Source organism: Tympanuchus pallidicinctus, unplaced genomic scaffold, assembly GCF_026119805.1.
Source record: "Tympanuchus pallidicinctus isolate F22 unplaced genomic scaffold, pur_lepc_1.0 scaffold1, whole genome shotgun sequence".
Lineage (NCBI taxonomy): Eukaryota > Metazoa > Chordata > Aves > Galliformes > Phasianidae > Tympanuchus > Tympanuchus pallidicinctus.
The window spans coordinates 92,501,665-92,522,018 of NW_026294618.1; the positions used below are offsets into that span (position 1 = coordinate 92,501,665).

Consider the following 20,354-nt stretch of genomic DNA (forward strand, 5'->3'; position numbering starts at 1 on the left):
AAGCGGGCAGCACCCGGCGCAGCCCCGCGGCCGCCCCTCAGGGCTCGGCTCGGCTCGCCCTCTCTCCCGCCCTGCGGCCGCCCCTCAGGCCTCGCCTCACCCTCTCTCCCGCCCCGCGGCCGCCTCACGCCGCCCCTACCCACCCTCCCCCCTCTACCTTCACGGCCGCGGCCCAGCTGCCCCCCGCCCTCCCTCTGCCGCCGCACGGCCCGAGTTACCGGCCCAAGCAACAAGTCCCCGTCCCCGCGCATGCGTGCCGTCCCGCGCCCAGGCTGGCAGCCGCCGTGAGGCAGCGGGCGGGGCGGGAAGCGGCGGCGGCCGTTGGTCCCCGGGCTCCCTGGCGGGGCAGCGCGGCGGGCGGGTTTTGCTTCCTGACTGCGGCCGCCTCCTTATTCGTGTTTGGCAGAGCCTGAAACGCTGCCCTCAGAGAAGGAATGATACAGGAAAATCATGAGGGGAAGCTGCTCTTGCTTTCACGATCTCTTTCTTCTGTAGCGCTGCCAAAAGTATTGCACGGCAATTGGGAGATACGGCCACCCGCTTTCACCCTGCGAGGCTTTATTTTAGCATGGGACTGGCTTGGCACTGGGTTTATTCCCAGATAGCAGAGTCAGCTAAAGGCTTTCAGGTGGAGGCCAGGGTCTGACAATTACCTGTAATACATCAAGAGTATCACACAGAGCTTTATGCATATACTGTTAAGCAACCAAGCATCCACATCTGCGCGTGAACGACACACCTCTAAGCATGGCCTCAGTGGTCTGTTTGGTTTTGTTTTCTTCATTTAAATAGTGTACAGAATTCAAAGGCTACAAACTGATTTTGTAATTATCTAACGCCAATAGGTGGTGTTCGTAATGGCTCACAGCAGTTATTTTAGGCTTTCACTACGTATCTGAAAATTTTATGCTGCTTCCTAAAGGCAGCAATCTGCTGAAGACTAAAGGATTTTTTAGCTTCTTGACAGCTAAGTTTCGAGGTCAGTGTGGGCTACAGTGCTATCACAGAGTCAGAATCGTTAAGGATGGAAAAGATCTCTAAGATGATCGCATCCATAAGGTTGACATATCCCCACCGTGCCCACTGAGCACGTCCCTCAGTGCCACATCTCCATGCTTCTTGAGCACCTCCAGGGACTGCACCACCTCCCCGGGCAGCCTGTGCCACTGCAATGCTTTTTCTGAAGTTCAGAGCAAACCCTTTTGTGACTTCATGGTGTACATTAGCAGTTAGCCTTCCTAAAAAATTATCTCAAGGGTTTTTTCTTTAGCAGAAAAGGAGGAAGAACAGTGAGGTTTCTACAGAGTCAGTGCATTTCCCAGCTCCCAGACTGATGCGGGGTGCAAGCACACAGGTGCCGGTGGAGCAGTCCATATGCTGGGATGAACAGCTCTGAAATAAATTCAATAATAGTAGTAATATGAATGTCCCATGAAATATTCAAAGCCTCTTGTCTCCATGTACCTATAAAGACAGAAATAGAATTTAAATCTTGTAAATTGAAACAAAAAACAAAGAACAACCAAGACCTAGGGAGTTTAAGTTAATGTGTTTGCAATAGGTCTGGGATAAGACTGATTCCCAGCCATCAAAAAAGACATCCTATCCCACACAGAAGTTAATTGCTTCCAGTCAACAGACCAAAACACAGCGTGACAAGACCCTGCTGTCTGCTGCTTCCCTACCCTTTATTTCAGTGTTCCCTCAACAGTCATTTTATATCTTAAATACTGCCACCTTCATCGTCTCCCATTTCAGCATCCTTCACTCTCAATTGACATGATCGACTTTGATGGGCAGTAGATACCTAAGGAAGGAGATGGTAATGAAGAAAATTAATGGTTCAGAGGGATGCAGGGAAATTGGATGCTGTAAAGGATTTGCATGCTGCCTCTGCTCTCATGGATGAAGTAGTAGTGGTGTTTCACAATGATGATCCACCCTAAAAACAATCCAAGCCATCGGGGCATTGGAAGATTCATTCTCATTTTACACTAATCAAAATCTCAGGCTAGTACTCAGTCATCCACTGATTTTATGTTTTAAAGAAAGGTAACATTTGAGCTGCCTGAAAGACGGTTTCTCCTCCCACTGGCAATCCCACTCCTCTGTGTGTCTGTGTTCAAACTGCATTTCTCTGATGTCTGCATGCATGCCTGCTACCTTGCCATTTTATTAAGCCATAAGAGAAGAATTGGTTCTTTGTCGAATCCCCGTCTAATTTTTCAAGAATGCCTGCTCTGTGTATGGCAGCTTGTGGCTGTAAACGTGCTGTGTGCCTTCTCCCACTCCATCTGGCAAAAAGGGAAAAAATCCCAGTTATACACAACAGTGAAGAGATATAGAGTTACTTCATAATTCTCCTAGCAGCTGCATAGTACATAATCTGGGACTCTAAATTGGCCATAAACATTTGCATTGGAAAATGGAACAAAAGTCCTCCTTGTAAAGGGGAGCTTAAAGAGCTCAGATTCACTGCTGGAGTGAAGAAATTCCATTATTGTTGAATGTTGCTTTCAATTTAAAAGCACGTTCTTTTCTACTTGGGGTTAAGGTGATGGGAAAGTTCGATGTGTTACGGAGTAATTATTCTGTCCTGACTTTTCTGAAATAGATCTTCACACGGACAGATCATTTAGAATCGGGAGTTCAAAGAAGAATACTTCTTTCTGAAATTAAACCTTACTCCCTACAGTTCTGCTACAGTTCTTATATTTTTAGAACCAAAATCCACTTGGTTGATTTTCTCACTGCTTGCCTTATCTCTTTGTACTACAGATTTTTGTCATACTTTTCAGAGTTATGGAGATCTTGCTATGGCTGGGCTGCCTTACTCTGTGGTATAAAATAGGTGATGTTCAGTGGACTTGACATCATAGTCTTGACATTCTTGGTTCTGAAGACTTTTGCCCAGCTGCAGAATCATTTTTCTCTCTTGGAAGAATAATATCAAGGTTTTGTCATCTGTTTTTTTCGTTTCCTCTGTCTAGACAGGCTCTTTAGCTAAGTGGTGTGATTTTGTTTATCTCTAATTTCAGCAGCAGAGTCACATTTCCCTCCTCCCTACCTCTTGTAAATAGGGATTTGTTTACCACTGTCTGTTCTCTTGGTGACAAAAGCCACATACTGTCATTAGTTAGCAAACATTTAATTATGTTGCTAGAGCAGATGGAAGTCCAGCCTTAGGACCTAGGGAGCAGGTCCTCAGAATTTAAAATTCTTCCATCTTTGTTGTATTTCCCACTCTCCATAACCCCTTCACAGCTCTTCAGCACTGAATTGAACAAGTGTGCAGGGTATTTACACTTACTCTTGCTTTGCCTGAGTAAGACAAAGGTATTTTGTTAAATGTCCTTATGGCTGAAGAGCAGAGCTGTCACTTTCTGTTTGATTTATCACAGCAGGGTTTCCCTTGATGGGTGAACTTTCAACAAGACATCAATAGTCTCTGGGCCATGAGTATGAAGTGGCCTGATGCTTTACCATGCGTGGCAGCTCTTCACAGGGTTACAGCTTCTGCTCTCTCAGAAGAAACCCAGCAGCCCAGCTTGCTGTTTCTTACCTATTTACTTATTCAAATCTATCTTAATGGGTTTAATTCAGGTTTCTAGCCTTGCAGCTCATTGCTACCTTTTAATCTTTGCTTTCATCTTGCAATCTGTTTACAAGCCTCAATATACCAAAGGATTTGGGTTGGGCATTATGGAGTTTTCCTCTGAAACCCTGAGCATTTATATGTGCACAATAAAAACAGAAAAATTTAGACAGAGAGAGACGAATTTAAGTGAACTTTAATCATAATACAAATAAGCAAATTCAAGTTAACAAACTTACTTATACTTGATTTCTCCTCTTTTTATCCTTAGTGCTGCTTCTCTTTCAAAGATAGTTGTTTTTCTAGGTAAAGACAGCCTTGTGTTAAGGGTTGATTGTATTTTTACTAATAAATAGAATTCACTATTATACAAAATATTTAACTAAATAGATATAGCAATATATGATAGAAATGTGCCTTGGTAAGTGTGCTGTCATGTTGATAGTTGAGCATATTCATTTTTCTCATGATCTTTGTCAAGTTATATTTGCATGAAAGCTGGAATGGTGTTGAAATAGTCAAGTAACTGCAATCTGAAGCAGCAATACTGAAAAGTCCATGAGAAATGTATGGGGAAAAAAAGTATTCTGATTAAAATGTTTTGGTTTTTTTTTTTTTCTCATTAAAAATGGATTTATTAAACAGTGAGGTATTGTCCCTATTCTGTGCATTGAGCTCATTGTTTTTGATCATCCTGATCACGTGTAAGTAGGAGTCTCTGGGAGTGTTCCTGGACTTCTGTAATGATACCTCAGCTGGGAACACTGCCAGCCCCAGCCATGCCATCTGCCCAACCTTGCCGTAGCCCTGTCTGGACTAAGACACACCTATGATTGCCCAAGGACAATGCATGGAATTCCCCATCGCTCACCTGAGTGCAGCATAAGATTAAAACCTTTGTTCTGTGGATAGGTGTAGCTGTGGATAATCTTTTGCTGATATATAGGAAGTTTAGGTTCATTATTAGCATGTGGAAATGAAACTACTGTTGATGTGACACATTTTGGTATAAAAATAGGATGAGGCAGCCTGAAATATAGATGACGTCATTGTGTTATGACTATACATATTATGTTAATGCCTATCCATGTATTGGCCCTGTTAATTTGTCTGAAGGGATTTAATGCATAGGTAGGGTAGCACTATCTGTAATTAAGGTGGCTCCAAGGGAGAGAGGAGAATGGAGAAACCATCTGTCACAACCTGGTCTTTTCCGCTGAAGTGGACTGCACCTGGCCCGGTGTTTGATTTAGGTGAAACAGAAGGCTGGGGTATTTATCCCCAGCGTAACACTACGAGCCATTTATGGCTCCTAATGCCTTGCTTTTCCTGGACACAATGTATGTTAGCTTCTGCCAGGTGCTCCAGTGTTCTTGCCTCTGAGCTCAGCAGCTGTCCTGACCACACAAAGTTGCAACAGCACTGGGGTGAGACCTGAGCAGACATTTGCATTCTTTTCCTTGAGCAGAAAGCTGGGCAGTTGCTTACACAGGAACCACACAACGCTCCAGGAGATGCACAGCTTCACCTATTGGAGGGCTGAGACCTGTATCACCAAGATGGGCTTAAACAGACTATCTTGTCAACCAACCTCTTAAATTCTGTTTTTAATGAGAACAGATGATCATTTTCCTTTTTTTTTTTTGGTTTTTATTTTTTAAACTAATCAGTTTAGTTTGAGCAAGCTGGTCATTAAACTGGTCAGTCTGCTTCATCCACTCTATATCTGCAGTCTGTGGCTTCCATCCTGAGGAAGTGGGCTTCAAGGCCATCATCCTGACCTTGTTCACTGGCCTGGCTTGCCCTAAAAGTCAGCATCAAGCACACGGCTTGGCCATTTAGAAATGTCTTTTACTACATTTTCAAGTTCTCAAAAGCTTCAGTTAATATAGATATTCAGTTAATATATATATATATAATTCAGTATATATATATATATATAATTCAGTTAATATAGATAGTCATTATTGAAAAAAAGTATGTTTTCAAAGTAATAATATACTTAAATGAAAATCTGGATTACATAATTTTTGAAAAGACTTTTAAAATGATATGATCTTTATTTTCCTTGGGCAAAAAAATTTCCCCTTCCAACTCCTGGATTTAAATATGAGCAAAAATAAATTCGAATACAGCCAATCAAAGAGCTCTGATTTCATTTGCTAACTCAAAGCAATCTGAATAACTGAACAAAGAATTACATTTCACAGCACCTTTGTCCTGCCTGGGAGTATGCACCAACAATTGTCTCTGTAGATTTGTGTGAAGCAGCCATTAGGTCTGATCTGTTAATTTAAGGGCTTGGTTTTGCAAAGAGCACAGGAAGACCCCATCACACTTGGCATTGCAGCAGCGGCTCAGCCCCTTTGCACATCCGTGCCATGGTGTTTGAGCGTGGGGGGCACTATTGGCAGCAGGATGATCGTGGTGAGCCCATGCAGGGGGTCACGTGCAAGTGTGCAGAGTCAATTGGTGACAGGATGCCAAGTGTCTTAAGCAGGAAGCCGTGAAGCTGTTGCAGTGACAAACAACCATGAGCAAGGGCACTAGGGCTACATCCATATAGAATGATCCTGCAGCCAGGGCCTGGCTTGAGCAGAGCTTGTCTGGGAGGCGTGGGTTGCAGCCTCCCCCCATTCATTCTTTCTTACAGCTCCTTTTTTGTGATGATTTTATTTCCCCTAATCTTTTAAAAAAATTATTATTATTTTCTGTTTTTCTCCTTTCAAATGTATGCAAAGGGTATAAAGGTATTCCTTGACACCCATTCCAGCGATGGAAATATGACATGTATAACATTGCTTCATGAGCGTGTGTCCAAGCTCTGTAAAAACAGAAAGTCATGTCTTCACTGCAAGAGCTGATCTTAAACACACTGCTGATCTATGGACCACTGGAGAATTTTCCTCCCCTGTAGCAGATGACAAGAGCTATATTGTTCATTTAACTAATATAGTCTATGTACAGAACTTAAGTCTACTGGTGATTAGAATTTTGTTGATAGAAGCTGTGGTTGGCTGGTACCTTCAAAAATCAGGTTATTTATCTTGGTGTCTAAACAGGGACTAGAAAATATCGGCCAAAGCGATTTGCTCAAGGTCATTACACTGACTCAGGGACAGAATTTGGAGGAAAGCCTGGATCATTTCCATTCTCCTTTCCTCTTGATATATTCTGTACAGCTTCACTAAAGCAGATGCTTATACATGCAGATTATATATCAGATTATAATGAGGTGAGTGATGAGAATTAATCCAGGCAGAGTTACAAGTAGATTCCAGAGTGAGACAGGCTCCAGGGCAGGAGGAAGGTCTGTATCCCATTGCAGTACGGGGGCAGGCTATTCCTGCTTTCACAGCACCTTTCATTTTGTACTTTCTGGATCAGTTCCTGGCGCTGCCCCACACGTAGGTGTACGCAAACAGCTGAGAGGGTCAGTGCAAGCTGGCACTGCTGCTCTGAGGCCCAAGGAGAACAGACCAGTGGTCTGAGGCCCAAATAACAGACTGCTCTGGAGAAGAGCGAGGCAGCTTGATCTAAATTCCTTTGCGCTGTGGTTCCTTTGTACTGTAGTTCCTATGATGATTAGGAAGAGTTTCATATGTCAGTATAAGACCACAAATTTATTAATCAGATTACCACAGTGTGAGTATTTCTCAGAGGATGTGAATTCATGTCAAGAAACCAGTTTCTATCCACTTTTCCTTTTGTGCTCTGCAATTGCTGTGGTTTGTGTACCAGTTTGGAGACAAGCCGAGGCAATAGCATATTTCCATGTTCCACCATGCATCTGAGCCTTTGTGTATTTAAGTTAGCATATATTCAAGAGTTTCCCAGCCTGGGCAGATAGAAATAAGCTGAGAGCAGCCAAGTGGTGCACTCTCCAAAGCATTTGGGCAGACAATTTTCCAACTCTGTTGCACACTGTGATTTTCACAACTCCTGCATTGGACTTGCAGAAGCTGAGCTTTATTGAAAACACCATTTTCCTGTAGTCTGCTATTGGGGTGTTCTAACAGGTCAAATTTCAAAAGAATTCCAGGTTATTTACATCTCTGCTCTGCTTGCAGTAATTGATGTTTAGTTTTGTTGTCAGAGAGGTAAAATATTCCTATTTTAGAGATAAAGAAAAAAAAAACCAAGGACTAAGCACACAAATTTCCTTCAAATCATTGAAAGTTGAGCTTTAATTTCCTTTTTGTGCCTTTGAAAAATTTTTCCATCTGTATGATTTGCTAGATGACTCTGGGTTCTGTGCTGATGACTGCTGCACCTACAGCCATGCTGCAGAAATGCACCAAATTTAAGTCACTGTATATTCACTGCATTGTTCAGCCTGGAAGGCTTATAGTTATCGCCCTCAAATACATGGCATTTTCTGCAGAATCTTGTGTTGAGCACAAAATTAAGGTTTAGAAATGCATGTGGTTGCTATGTGGAAAAGTTGGCCTTTCCTGTATTAATGCATTTAAATAAGCAAATGGTTAAGTAAGAAAAAAACAAAAAACGTGAAGTTCATGTTTCACACTTGAAGTGGTCTGACCAAGTGTGGCTAGATTCCCTTTCAAAATCAAATGAATCCAATGCATCTCCCAGAGCCCTGCAGTATGAATGCTAAAAGGATTACAGCTAGTTAGATCACACCACTTTATTTTGCTCTTTGCAAGAGCCATGTTAAATCCAAGACTTTATAGCCTTTGTTTGCACAGATATGGCTACATGGCAGGAAATTACATAATTTAGCCTCTGCCATCAAGAAAAATACTCCTTTGTGCTCTGCTTTGGAGTCAAATACACAAAGAACTGCATTTTCTCTCATCCTTTCCTACTGAAATCTTTTTCATTAAAAAGAAACAACATACAAAAATGGTTTAAAAAACACTATAACGATAATATAAATATTTAAGTGGAAAACAGCCTTGTAGTAACTGCTTGAAAAAGACACCTGACCCACACACCCCTTTCTTAGCATTGCAGCACTGTTTGAAGGCAAAAGAAAATCAGGGGCTTATAGTAGTATTGCTTGTTATGGGACTCTCAAAGCTGACCACAATCTGGACAGAAAGGGAATGGAATGAACAGTGTAAATAAGAAATCAGCATAAAGAGTAAAGAGCTCGATAGGTTTTAAAAATGATTTACTATGAACTGCTTGAAGTCTTTTAACAGAAATAAATTATTTTAAAATGCACTGGGAATACTTGGTAGGCCTTTATGGTTGCTCTCAGAAGAGATGGAAGAACTTTCTGAGGAGAAAGAAACAGTGCTGTACAATGCAAAGTTTGCGGCCAACTAAGCCTGGCTCTTTCTGTTAGAACAGAGTGAAAGTTAAGCATCAAGATGAGGGGCTATGACCTGATCTCTACCATTATTTTCAAATTGTTTTTTTTGGCTCTCCCAAAACGCCCAGCAGCTCACCCAGGGCCAGACAGCAGCTCCAGAGGTACTGCTGGACACATTCTAAATTCCACTTCATCAGCCTTTCCATCACAGAGCTAAAGTGCTGTTAGCATCGAGGAAAAAGGCCACGTGCAAGTGATTATTTTGAAACAGAATCCATCTACTGTAAAACCTGCTGACATGCAATAGCCCCAGCATCACCACAGCAGCAGATATTACAGATGGAAAACAACTTCTGCTAACATATTTGCTAAGGCTCCGTTCATGCTAGTGTTAAATATTTCAGTGAAGTCTAGTGGAAATCTCTGGGCAATTACTCCACTTTATCAGATGTATCAAATAAGTGAAGTCTAAAGTATTTATCTGTTCTATCTTGTCCTCTCTGTCCAAACTATGGTCTAATTTTGTCTTTCATCTCACATTGGGTTTTGTGTCTGTGTGATTTCCTATGCAAGAAACATCCTTTTTCTTTTTCTTTTCTTTTTCTTTTTCTTTTTCTTTTTCTTTTTCTTTTTCTTTTTCTTTTTCTTTTTCTTTTTCTTTTTCTTTTTCTTTTTCTTTTTCTTTTTCTTTTTCTTTTTCTTTTTCTTTTTCTTTTTCTTCTTCCTTATCTTTTTCTTTTTCTTCTTCCTTATCTTTTTCTTCTTTTTCTTCTTCTCCTTCTTTTTTTTGCACTAAACCAACACATTACTATTTTGCATGTCAGCTTACCATGCGTAACAGAAGAGGTTAGATTTAGATATCCCACCTCTTGGCCTTTCATCTCCATGTTTGGCCTGCAGAGGAAAAGCATCTTCCAGCAAAGTTAGCAGCACGAATTATTCAGCTTTATTTGACATGTAGTTCATAATCTTTCTGCCTTTACACCTTCTCCTGGTAATGAAGTACAGCCCCTGGAATAAAGCATTCTTTCTCTGAGTGGGGAAAAAGTGACTGATATTCTCTTTTTCACTGCAAAAGAAGAAAGAACATTCAGAAAGAGCATATACCTTTATTAGAAAAGTATGTGGTGTTCCTACAAAGCAATGGTAACACAATATCCCAGCTACAAATAAAGCACAAGTGAGGACAGCAGGGAGGAGGCTGCAGGAAGGACAGAAAAAGCTGTATTTAAACAGTTGTGTTTGCTTTTCTGTAGGAAAAAAATACCTCAGAGAGCTCTTTTCTGCCAGAACACTGGCACTTTGCAAATGCTGCCAGCACATACCTGTGAGCAAGCCAGCTGACATCAGTTGTCCAAGAACATGGTGGGACTTTGGACATTTTATTCATCCCTCTTCAAACAGATGTCTTTGTCAGGGCTGTTTGACCAGGACAAGCCCATGGGTAAATACAGGCGCCTACTTAAGGAAGATGTGTTGCAAGTCAGTGGGATCTGAGTTGGATAGCATCATAGTAATGGGAATTATGTACCTGAGCTTAAGATCAGAGCAGGTTCGCAACCTCTCTCCCAGATTAAATGGAGTTTTTACTATATTGGATACTTTGTGTTGTAAATGCACTCCTGGCATAAGGAAATGCCATTGCCATTGCTGCCTGGGGCTTCACCAGCAGCATTTGCATGAGGGAGCCCAACAGGACATGACCTGTAAGGCATTTTCATTGGAGATGGCCAATTTAGCCTTGCTGCCCAGAACAATTTGAAATCCTGGGCCCTTTTCTGCAGAGCTGCATTACAGCTGTGAGGTCCCAACATGCCCTGGTACCTGGAGTTGCTTGTTCCCAGGTACCAGGACACTGCATTTACCCAGGCTGAACTGTCTTTTAAAACTTTTCCATTCCAGATTTTGCACAACAGGATGAATTGTGAGGTGCGTTTATGCAAATTCCAATGAGCTAAATGGGCCTGGGTGCTGTTATTCTGGCTCTTTAAGCAAGCTGTTCTTGCCCTAATGGAAAAACAGCAGTCCTTAGTGGTAGAGGAATAATGAAAGCCACCAACCTGGGGAGATAGCTTCCCAGTATCTTTCAGCAGTCATCAGGCATCTTCAAAAAACAAGTATTGTGCAAATCAGAGCACTTCTAGACAAGGCTGGTGGCTGGCAGTGTCCGGAGCTAAAGTGGCCAAGAAATGAGATAACAGCCCTGTGGTCTGTTCATTGCTTTTGTGGTAGTACACCTCCAGTTTTTTGGGAAGAAGGTCTCACCTCTGAGGAAGAAAGGAGCTTACCACGAGATTTTCTTGCATTGTCATTTTTGAGAACTGGAACTGCTATTTACCAATGTAGGGAAGAGCTGTACCATGACCCAAAAGATGTAACATGACAGCAACTTGCTGACCTGGCTGAAAGCAAACCCTCAAAAAAGAAGCTGCAGATCCTGCTAGTGTCATTGAGCAGACCCTGTGCAATCATTCCACCAGAACCAAACCATTTCCACCCAGTGCTGCCCAGACACCTCAAGGAGGAGAGCGAGGCTTTTGCTGCCGTTCTCCACTTGCATAAAGGCAACAGCAAATCCCAGAACTGCCTCCCTGGCAGGGAATGCATTGCTGTCCTACAGCCACGCATGCACGAGGGGACTTGAGACTGAAAAAGACTCAGAAATGGAACCTTTGCTCGGATTCTTCTTTAACATGGCAAGTTCGTACCTGTATCTCAACATTACTTTGTAACCACACTTCTAGACCCAAAGGACACTGATTTTGTTTTAAAAAAAACAAACAAAGCAGACCAAAGTCAGGACAGAGATATGTTCCAGTCTCTATACAGAAAGTCTGCTGAACAACTGAGAACAAAAACTGTGGCCTTTCACATCATTCAAGCAAAGGCCATTCTGGTATGGGCCCAACTGTAATATAGCAGAATTACGTTCATGAGAATTCAGTTCTTGGAAAATCAGATCCTCACTGATGCACTGCAAATGTGTTTGAACCATTCCTGTTTCACAGGGCAATAGCCACGTCATTAGGCTAAACCTTTCGCACTTTCTCTTTTAACTCGTTAGATTTATTTACCAAAAATCATTGCATAGATATGCCCAGTAAGTATCTTAGAGATCTGTTTGAAACTACCTAAAAGCTTAAATATGGAGGTTCTCTGTTCACTGCATTCAGGCTTCCATTAAAACTGTAAGTTCCTCAGACATCATGCCCTGCAGCCCCCCATAAATCCTCTGCTTGACACCCTGAATGCACCATGGAGGCTCTAATACACATTACCCAAAAAGAGCTACTATAAAATTCCTGACCTTTTCTTGTTTGTGTGACAAAGGGAGAATGCCAACTCCACCAATCGGACCAGATAATCACCCTCCTGTGAAAAGCCTACAATCCACATCCTCTGTTTTCTTCTTAGCTGAACTTCCACCGCATTTGCTCAATCATTTTTTTTATGTGTGAAGTCCATAAATCACCATCCAATACACATAAGACAAGGAAGAGATTTCATCCTGGTAGTTCAGATATCAGCCGCAGGAGACGTCACATCTTGTACCCAGAAGTGCCGGGTGCTGTGGTGTTCTCAGGCGTTATCATCTCTTACACGCAGATTTATTTGAGCAGCCCTCACTATACAGCAGGACCAATCGTTTGAGTAAAGAAAAAATTGAGTAAAGATAAAGGTTTACAGGACATTTTCTACAAAAGGCTCAACAGGCAGAACAGGCAGTACCAGAGATGCTCGGTCAGGCTCTCGGAAGCTTTGCCCTCTTCCTTGCCCAGGAAATCTGCCTCAGCTCATACTGCCTCCAGTGGGAGATGAACTGCACCCGGGGCTTTTGTAAGAGCTCAGTACTTTGGGTCCTGCAGCCGCGCTTTCCTGAGGACACAGCACTCAGCCCATACGCTGGGTGAAAATGAACTGCTTCTTCCTCATTTACAGAGACAGAAGAAGTCCAAAGATCTGTGTTGATAATGACAGTATTTTGTACTTATGATCCAGACGTCCCATGCTTGTTCCTGCTGGAGAAGGATGAGAATCTGTCTCAAATGCTGAGTTCCTCAAGAATGGCACTGTTCAAGTTTTATTTTTTCAATTATCTTCTCCTTTTCTCAGTTTTAAAAACATGCTAGCAAAGGCCAAGGAAGTCAAGGATGTGAGCTCCAGGTTTTAAGATTACCTCAAGGCAAACAGCAGCCTCCTGCACCCAGGCTCCCTTCACCTTTACTCTCCAGAGCAAGCTTTCTTTTGGTTTTTGATACTGTTCAGAACACCAACAATTATTGTTGGGGTTGTGGAGAAGCAGAGTGGTTTCTTGTGTTCACTGAGAGATCATCTGCCTGAAAATAAAGCCATCTGCTCTTAAGCACAGGCATTATTCAGCCCACATCTGAAATACCAGGACTGTGCTGCTTCTGCTTACCTCCCTGTGATCTATAGGCAATGTAAAAGGCCATAACCCATCCAACCACCTCATTCAATGCTATGATCATCTATTCAGAGATCATAGTGGGATCTGCCCTCCCCCCCGATATTTTAAGCTATTTTGTAATGCCCACCATAAGGGCAGATGTTCTGCTGGAGCTTTATTCTCCTGACAGATACTGGCCACTTCAGGCAGCAACTCCATCGATGTGTGATGCTGCTCACTCGGGGGATTTTTAGGCAGAAGTTTACAGGGAGTTAAAAGAGCAGGGAAATGTCTTCCTGGTGCAGGAATCTGGAAGCTCCCCTAAGCCCCCCATGTCAGCCTGGTGGTGTGCGGAGGTGTTAAACTGGCATGTGTCTATCGAGGCGGGGGTGAGCCTTTTAAGTCCCCTGCTTCTTCCCCACTTGTGGAATTTGTTGTGCCAGTGGGATGAGGCTGGCTATAAAACCTCTGTCCCACTCCACAGCCAACGAGTGCATCGCAGCCCCGCTGACATCCCCGTTCCTCCCTGCGAGCCACCAAAAAGGCAGGATGGAGGCAAGCTTCACCCGGATGCTCTATGTGCTCTCTCTGGTTGTCATGGCCTATGCCTTCACCCAGGAAGGGTTCAAGGAAGTGATGCTGAAGCAGCTGGGGCTCTCTGAAGTCCCTAAGCTTCATAAGAGGGACCTGATGGACCTGGTCATTCCCGAGCACGTGAAGAACAAGTACATCTCCATGCTGAAGCGGCACAGGGGGAAGCGTCGTGCCTCTCCCAGCTTGGCCAGCATCCTGCAGGGGATCCCCGGCAATGCAGGTAACACCAGGGCAGGGCAAGCCACAGGGAGTGGGGCTGGGGTCAGGCTCTGAGGGGGAGCAGGGTGGAAAAAGTGTATGTACCCCATGATCCTGGAAAAGGGTGGGTGATAGAAAAACCACATAGCATCCTGGGCAGAGAAGGCAAACTACCTGCAAATGGTTGCAATTTGTGTGGTTTTCTGATACTGTGCACTGCACTGGCACAAAGGGGCACATGCTTTTTGGTGCTTGCTCTATTTAGGAATAATTACATATAGGAGATTTCCTCCTATTGTCCCCACATTGCTGTTTCAGATCTAGAGGAATTAGTTTATTCACAAGATACTAAGTATGTGTTAGAAAAAGTGTGTTTAAGGGCTGTCTCTGCCACAAGGGATCATGTTGGAGCATGCAAGCAATGTGCTGTGATAACTGTGGATGAAATGCAGAGGATAGCAATGACAGCATGTCTTTTTGTCACTACATCACGGACAGAAGTCTTCTACTCTGACCCCATGCGCCAGAACTTCATCTTTGACATGGAGGGAAGGATACCAAAAAACAGTGAAGTGACAATGGCTGAACTGAAGCTTTTCAAGAAGCCCCTGGACAGGGTGAACCTGCCAGCCAGGCAGCCCCATCGGCCTGTCTCCAATGCCAGGGTCAGCATCTACTGGGTGCAGAGACAGCATGATGGCACAAACAGGACCTCCCTGATCGACTCAAGGTAGGTGATGGGGAGTGTGGAGCTGATGAGAGCAGACAGTAGGTTAAGGGTGCAAATATGCAATGATGCATTGAAGTGACACATTTCTGTGCCAGATGATAGGCTGCATCTTTATTAATAGAACCATAGAATCAATCATAGATTCATAGAATCACAGAATCACTGAATGGCTTGGGTTGGAAGGGACCTCAAAGATGATCTAGTTCCAGCTCTCCTGTTGCAGGCAGGGTAGCAAGACCCTAAATCAGGCACAGAATCAGGCTGCCCAGGGCCCCATCCAACCTGCCTGTGAACACCTCCAGGGATGAGGTATACGCAGCTTCTCCAGGCAATCATCACCCCCTCAGTGAAAACCTTCCCCTGACATCTATTCTACTCACATCTCACTCCTTTTAGTTTAAGGTTTTTAGTAGTTTATTCTACTCATCACACCCTCTTTAGTTTAAAACCATTCCTCCTTGTCCTATCACCATCAGACCATAAAAAGGTTGATTTTACTCTTGTTTATAAGCTCCCTTTAAGTTCTGGAAGCTCAGCTGGCTGGTGACACAAGCACTGCATATAACCTTGCACTGTGTGAACAAATACCTTGACACAAGGGTTTTTATTTCACCATTCAGTGCTTGTTAGCCTTGCATGCCTTGTGGGTACAGAGAGGTTGTGGAGTCTCCTTCTCTGGAGATGCCCAAAGCACGTCTGAATGCTTTCCTGTGTGACTGCTGCAGGAAACCCGCTTTAGCATGGAATTGAAGCAGATGATCTCCAGAGGTCCCTTCCAATCCCTGTGGTTCTACGATTGTTTTAAATAGTTAATTGCTGTGAGTACTTGCCCAGAGCTGCTCAGCAAGCATTAACGTATGATCAAGGCACATGACAACGCACAGGAAGCAAATTATTCCACAGCAAAAAAAGCAGCATGAACTTTGTATGATGGGCTTCTCTCTGCCTGGCAGGCTGGTTCCCATAAGAGAGTCTGGCTGGAAGAACTTTGATGTGACCCAGGCTGTGCATTACTGGCTGCGGAACAAGAGGCAGGAGCCAATGGTCCTGCAGGTCTGGATTGAAGGGGAAATGGTGGGCAGCTACGCTGCAGAGGTTGCCAAGGCCGTGCGCTTCACCTCACAGGATGCTGGGGACAGAGCTGTGGGAAGACCTGAGCTGGTGCTCTACACCCTTGACTTGGAGGACTATGGGTGAGTATGAAACCTGCATCCATGCAGCTTTGTCCCTACATTACTGCACTCACTTTGTTGCCTGAATTTTCAAATGAAACCTGAGTGTGGTCTGAGCTTCCTAGCTCTGGGCTGTGCCATCAGCCTTACCTATTAGCTAACATTTCTCCTATTGCACACAGGGGCCCTGGGGACTGCAAGGATGGAGTGCAGGCAGGAAAGTCCACCTGCTGCCGGCAGAAGCACTACATCAACTTCCGTGAGCTTTCCTGGACACAGTACTGGGTCATCGAGCCAGCAGGATACCAGGCTTACAGCTGCCGGGGGGGCTGCCTGCAGCTTCCCGGCCCACTGCAGCGCTGGGGAGGCAGGAAACGTGCCTGTGCTGTGGCTGAGAGCTCCCCACTCCCTATCATGTACCTGGTCCAGAGGGGCAACCACACCGAGATTGAGGCAACTGAATTTCCCAACATGATCACCGAGAAGTGCAGCTGCATGGCAGATGGTGCAGCACTTCTGTGAGGGCTGACTTAGGGGAGGAATGGTGCTGGTGGGCCTGAAGGATGTGCACCTCCCTGGGTTTGGTGTGGCTGCCTCTGGGTAATTTCAGTCCCCACTCCAGGGCACTGCAAGCAGCTGTAGGTGAAAGGCAAGGACAGTGATCACGGTCAGGTGCAGAAGTCAAGCCTGGGTTTGGATTTTAGTTCCTTTGTTCCCTATGCTTTGTACATTTCTTGGTCCTTGTCTGCCCAAATTGTGTTTACTATGGATAGCAGAGCAAAAGCACTTACATGTATATGCTGTATACACACACAGATGCACATGTATCACAAATACATGTACATATATATGTACATATTGTATACATGCATTTTCTACGTACGTACATATATGTACATAGAATATTGCCCAGAGCTAAAATGAATGTATATATGTAAGTATGCGTTGTATGCATATATCTGTAGATGTACATGTACAAACAATGTTGTCCAGAACTAAAAGGACAGTACTGTTGGTCCCTGGACCAAGGATTTGGCACAGTTTTAAGCAGAATTTAGAGTCCTGAAGCCAGTGAATATATTGGGACTTGGGTTTGCTTGCACATCAAGTGTTTATAGACTCAGGTCCTCATTTTTTCTGATTGTGTATTACAGTTTTTTCAGCTACTTTTCTAGTCTTAATTGCTTTCAAATTTAAGTAAACAATAAAATATGATTATTTAAATAGCCATGTTTGCATTTCATTATTCCTAGGTGTAAAAGCAGAGGAAAAAAATCTGTAACATTTCTGACTGTACCCCAGTGCCCAGCTTCTTCATGCACACGCCCAGCAACAGTCATGAGCTGTGCATGTGTCTCTGCCTGCTTATGATAAAGATTATCTGCTCCTGTGGGCAGGGACAGGGCCGAATCAGGGAGGAGCATGCACCACCGGTGCTTCTCCCCAGTGTCAGCTGTAATCTCCTTTTGAACAACACAAAATCATGGAAAATGCTCCTTGAACTCTGACACTGGGGCCATGCCCACCGTTCTCCGGTGCAGACTCTTTCCCTAACCCCCAGCTGCCCTTCCCCTGACACAGCTCCACGCCATCTCCTCAGACCCTGTCGCTGTCACACAGAGCAGAGCTCAGCTCAGCGCTGCCATCTGCTCCCTGTAAGGAGCTGCAGCTGCCATGAGGCCTCCTCTCAGCTCCTCTGCTTTGGGCTGAGCAAACCCAGTGGCATCAGCCACTCCTCACACATCTTTGCCCTCCAGGCCCTTCTCCATCCTCGCAGTTCTCCTTTGGACACTCTCCAATAGATTTATGTCCTTCCACCCTCAAACAAGTACTGGGTTGCTGACTGGAGCGTCACTGATGGTAACTGACTCCTGCACCAGTGTAAGCTGCACGTGGAGCCCAGCCTATAGGCCACAGACAAGACAAACCTTTCCCCAAGTGCCTGCTTCCTTGGAGATACTCAAAAGCTGTCTGGACGTAGTTCTGGACAACCTTGAGCAGCAGGATTATGCAAGGCGACCTCCAGAGGTGGCTTCTTACCTCAACCACTCTATAATGGTGTGAAGAGGGGGATTGGATGGGCCCAGGTGTGACTTTGGCTTATCCATCAGGAAGGTTGAGAAGCAAGGTGTCCCTGCCACCCTGCAGGAGGCCAGCTCTGAGGTCACCAGCCACATCTGCATTCACCTCAGCCTGAGGATGTGCTGGTACCTCTCAGCTGTGTAAATGCTGGTGACAAACAAACAAAAAAAAAGTTTTAATGGGAGGAAAAAAAAAAAAAAAAGGAGCTAGGTACATATCACCAAGGGTGACCCGGGTTTGAGCAGGATGAGCCATGGCCATTTTCTTCTCACAGTTACATGGAGTCTTTCTCAATGAGCATTCAGTCCCAGTTCCTACCCACCCAGGAGGGACAGGCCACAGCCAGAACCTCAGCTGTGAGGAACAAAGCAGAAGATTTATCTACACCCCTCTGGCTCCTGGAGAAGAAAGCGTTTGAACTGGTGTTTGACTGAGGAAGAAAAGCATTAACTTTGTTGTCCCTCCAGCCCAAGCCACACATCCTCCTCCCAGGCTGGGAGGAAGTTGTACTATGGGGGCCAGGATGGCGGAGGGCCGGCAGTACTGACCTCACTAACCCATCATGCCCAAATATCACAAGCACAGTATTCATGCTTCATGAGACACACAGCACGTCTCTGCTGAGTCACCCTTGCTGGCTTTGCAGTGAAGATCAGCAGGGTGGGAGGTGGGTCTAAAATGGAGAAGGCTCCAGAGGCTTCTATAGTGCAAACTTGAAGGCAGAGGCTGCAGATGAAGCCCTGCTTCCTCAGACATCCCCCAGTGCCACAGAAATTATCCCCCAGCCAGCCATCTTCAGCACAGGCAGCAATTGCTGTGATACCATGCGCACACTGTCTTGCTGCTTTTGTATTGGTACAAGCTGTAGCAGACACAAAGCCTGTCGAGCTTGTTGTGTTATTCTTCCCACCAGAGCAGCAGCACAACCCCTGAGGAAAGGCAGAACACCTTACATGCATGACAGCAGCTTGTTTCAGCATTAACATTTAGGCTTCACTAGAAAAAAAAAAATGATGAGGAGTAGTGCAGTTTTCAAGCCACGCAAAATGCCCCTGCCAGCTGAGCTACAATGCCCTGTCTGATCCTTCCACATTTTCATCCAAATTGAGGCTGCTCTTCTATTTTCTTTTAGAATCTATGAGAAGTTGCAGCTTTGCCCTGCTGGTGAGACCTCATTTCTGCCTCTTTTTTTTCCCTTTGCATTTCACAAACTCCTACAAATAGCGTCTGACACTTGGCCTCTCAGGACAGCCTCCTAATTGCTGGTGTAAGTAGAAAGCCAAATTCCCAATCCACATCTCAACAGAGGTGATAACCAAAGCAGCTCCTCTGCCCTGGTTGGGAACAGCTGGAGGCTGGGAAAGAGGGACCCAGCACAAACAGACAGGGAGTCGAGAGCTTTTCAGGCCGCTGTGTGATCCCTTGAGACTTTGATATTTTTAAGGAACCATCCAAAAGACTCAAATCTAGTTTTTGCCAATAACTTAATGTAAAATGAAATGCCAGCCAACCACATCCTGGGCTGCATCAAAAGAAACGTGGCCAGCAGGTCAAGGGAAGTGATCCTGACCCTTTGCTCTATGCTCTGAAACCTCACCTGGAGTACTGCATCCAGATGTGGAATCCTCAGTACAGGAGAGATGCGGACCTGATGGAGTGTGTCCAGAGGAGGGCCACAAAAATGACCTAAAGGATGGAACACCTCCCCTATGAGGACAGACTGAGAGAGCTGGGACTGTTTAACCAGGAGAAGAGAAGGCTCCAAGGAGACCTGAGAGCAGCCTTTCAGTATCTAAAGGGGAGCTGTAAGAAAGAAGGGGACAGATTCTTTAGCAGGATCTGTGGTGATAGAAAAAGGGAAAATCCTTTTAAACTAAAGGAGATATTTAGATTGGATATAAGAAAGAAGCTTTTTTACTGTAAGAGCGGTGACGCACTGGCACAGGCTGCCCAGAGAGGTGGTGGAGACATCCCTGGAGACATCCACGGTCAGACTGGACGGCACTCTGAACACCCTGATGGAGCTGTAGGTGTCCCTGTTCGCTGCAGGGGAGCTAGACTAGGTGGCCTTTAAGGGTTCCTTCCAACTCAAACAGTTCTATGATTCTATTACCTGGCACTGCATGCAGCAACACCTGTAACCACCAGAAATGTTTTCAGGGAGCTGTGCAATAGCTCATAAAACTGCAGCAGAGGTTCCACGAACCAACTGGTGCCTGAGCACCCCTCTGCTCTCCAGACCTCGCAGGCAGCTCTCTGAGGAGCTTCTTGCTCTCCATTGGACTCCACCGGAA

General features: G+C 44.7%; 1 long non-coding RNA gene across 1 annotated transcript; it reads right to left on the reverse strand.

Moving 5' to 3' along the window:
- Positions 1–8,228: 8,228 nt before the first annotated feature.
- On the reverse strand, positions 8,229–16,826 carry LOC128075760 (uncharacterized). The gene is made up of 2 exons (XR_008204102.1): positions 10,202–16,826; positions 8,229–9,945 (listed from the first exon to the last, which is right to left on the reverse strand). It is a non-coding gene; the product is annotated as an uncharacterized LOC128075760 (long non-coding RNA).
- Between the last annotated feature and the right edge of the window lie 3,528 nt (positions 16,827–20,354).